The sequence below is a fragment of the Callorhinus ursinus genome, unplaced genomic scaffold (assembly GCF_003265705.2).
Source record: "Callorhinus ursinus isolate GAN/ISIS: 27379988/994484 unplaced genomic scaffold, GSC_fseal_2.0 scaffold5286, whole genome shotgun sequence".
NCBI classification, from domain to species: Eukaryota; Metazoa; Chordata; class Mammalia; order Carnivora; family Otariidae; genus Callorhinus; species Callorhinus ursinus.
This window is the reverse complement of record NW_027402340.1, coordinates 1-2,627: the sequence shown is the minus strand read 5'-3', so window position 1 is coordinate 2,627 and position 2,627 is coordinate 1. Positions and strand designations below refer to the sequence as shown.

The 2,627-nt window shown below is 52.6% G+C and overlaps 1 long non-coding RNA gene across 1 annotated transcript; it reads right to left on the bottom strand.

Moving 5' to 3' along the window:
* Nucleotides 1–834: 834 nt before the first annotated feature.
* Nucleotides 835–2,621, bottom strand: LOC112819195 (uncharacterized). Its single transcript, XR_003206782.2, has 3 exons — nucleotides 2,230–2,621; nucleotides 1,939–2,047; nucleotides 835–962 (listed from the first exon to the last, which is right to left on the bottom strand). It is a non-coding gene; the product is annotated as an uncharacterized lncRNA (long non-coding RNA).
* Nucleotides 2,622–2,627: the final 6 nt, after the last annotated feature.

Here is a 2,627-nt window from a genome sequence, read left to right as displayed (position 1 = left end):
AGCTTCACCCAGTTCCAGCCCTGCTGCCCAAGCCTACCTAGTCCTCCAACCTAGACCCCACAACCCCTTTGTGCATCCCAACCCCCAACTCTGGCCCTGGTCCAAGCCTCCTGGGCCTTTGGACAGGATGACTGCCCTTGGTTCCTCACCTTTGACCCCACAATTCACACAAAGTCCTTCGCCACAATCTTATCAGATTGCATTAGTGTGTCCATTGAACAAATGACAAACCTGAGACTCCAAGACATCCAGAGCCAGAGAGCCCCAAAGGTCGGCAGAGATAGAGTCAGGGTCCAACCCAGCTCGGTCCAATTCCACTCTAGCCTCTCTGCCTCATGGGTCAGCAGGATCCTGCATGTTCATGTAACTCCTTAGATGGGAGGGAAGACTCTAGTCCGAATCCCCAGGGGCACAGACTGAGGTGTCAGTGTTCTTCTGACTTGTCCCAGAAGAAGTCCTGCTTGGCCCTCATCTCTAGGAAGAAGACCCTTGGCCCCTGTCCCTTCTCGGCAATCTTCTAAGAAGTTTACATTAATTGAGACCCTACTATGTGTCAGTCACTATGCTAAGCACTTTACATGCATTATCTTCATCTCCTCCTGATAAAATTGAACAGATGAAGAGACAAAGACAGAGACAGGTCCGCTCTATGTAAAGGACCAAGGTCACTCTGCAGGTTTCACCTTGTCTCAATCCGAGGCCATTCACTGTCAGTGAATGTCATGGAGGACATATTCCTCATGGATTGTTGAGAAGGAACATACTCAACCCCAACCCCATGATACTGTCCCACAGACACCAGGGTGACCATGCCGGGGTAACCCCGGAGGTTTACCTGGACAACGTGGCCTCAGTCAAGAATGCCTCCCAGGCTTCATGGTCAGTCAGCAGGAAGTGCAGTTCCTCGAAGCTCACTGTGTTCTGGACAGACTCAATGATATCCTCCAGAAGGCTTTTGCTCTCTAGATGGAAAGGAAAAAATGAAAGGTTATTTAGATTTTTCTTTTCCTGCTCCGCTAAGGGAGAGGGAAACCAGGGCTTAGCTGGGGGGAACCTACAGGGTTAAATAATGTGTATTTATTGATTGGGGCGTGGGGTGGTGGGGAATAGCTGAGAGCCGGCCTACGCAGGGTTACTGAGATCAATAGAATCAGGTCCTGCCCTGCTTTCATATCTCATAAGCAGGTGCTTATAGTCGGGACACAGGACAAGTGCCCTAACATAGCCATGGGGGGCCAGGGGTTGCTGGGGGAGGGGAGGTTTCTACCTGGAATTAACAGGTTCCAGGTAGAGGGGACAGCAACCATACGTAGGGAGGACATACTGTGTGGCAGGTCCTGGCCCAAACCTCATAACCACATAGGGAAATATTCTCATTTTACAGGTAAGGTTAGGTAAGGCACTCCAGGTCACACAGGTGGGAGGTGGCAAAGGCCAGACTGGGGTCCAGGTCAGTGGCCCACTGACCATCACAGAGCAGTCAGGCTGGCAACAGGGTGAGAACTGGAGGAAACAGCCTCTGCTGTGAAGCCCCACAGTCATCCTTAGCCATGCTGGAGGCTTGGACAGGGCAAGAGGGCAGGAGAAGCCTCCAAGGTTGCTGGTCTACCTCCTCCCCCTGCCCTGCCTCAGGACCCCTTTCTTCCCTCCTTTCCCCTCTGCTGTCCCCCACCTCCCAGTGGGCTCTCCTGGCCTCACTTCTGGGTCATTTGATGGATTTGATGGGCGGCAGGGGGAGGGAGGAAGTGAGCATCTCAGCCATGACCCTGAGAAGACAGGAGGGAGGTGTCCCCTACAGACCCCTGGGCTGGGGACTCCCTTTGACCCCCGCTTAGGGGCTCAAGGAAGCTCTTCAAGGAACTGATTCCTCTTAGGATAACTCAGCTGGAGGCATCCCCACAATTCCAGGAATCATCCAGAGAAGTGGAGGTTGACTACCTGGGCAGAGCTCACGGGCTCCTGAGGACATGGTGCCAGCAGTGGGATCTGAACGTTTTCGCAACAGCTCGCATCTGCGTCCCGGCTAGAAGGCGGTGTTGCTTCACCCCTGGGGAAGAGAGAACAAATCGTGGGGTCAAATGGGAGCCAGCTGTGGCAGCAGGAAGCAGCGAGGGGCCAGGTCTCTGGTGGTTCCCTCCGGGATGGCTACCAATGCCAAAGTAGACTTTACCTGACGTGTTTGTCTGTCTACTGACTTCTGCCAGCCGCTATTTAAGGAAAGTTACTCACCTCACTCCAGCTCACTCCCAAGCCAAGTCGGGGTCCTGTCGTCCTGCTGGGCCACAAGAAGAAGATAATCAGTCAGGGAGACTGCCATCTGAGGAGTTATAGGAGCAATAAAACCAAACACAGAAGAAAACATGGGAAGAAGTGTTCTGGAAATTTGGGAGGTCAGAAACATGTGTGTTTGCTAATTGATAAGAGCTAATATTGATCAAGTATCTATGACAGGCAGGGCTCCTTATGTGTTCCCTCACTGAATAGCCACACACACTCCATGAGGTCGGTGCTCTTGTGGCTCCCACGTTAAGGTGGAGGAAACCACCACCTGAGCTTAGGTTAGTCCAAGTTTTCACAATAGTGCTAGAGCCTGGACGTGAACCCGGGTGTCTCTGATCCAAAGTCCA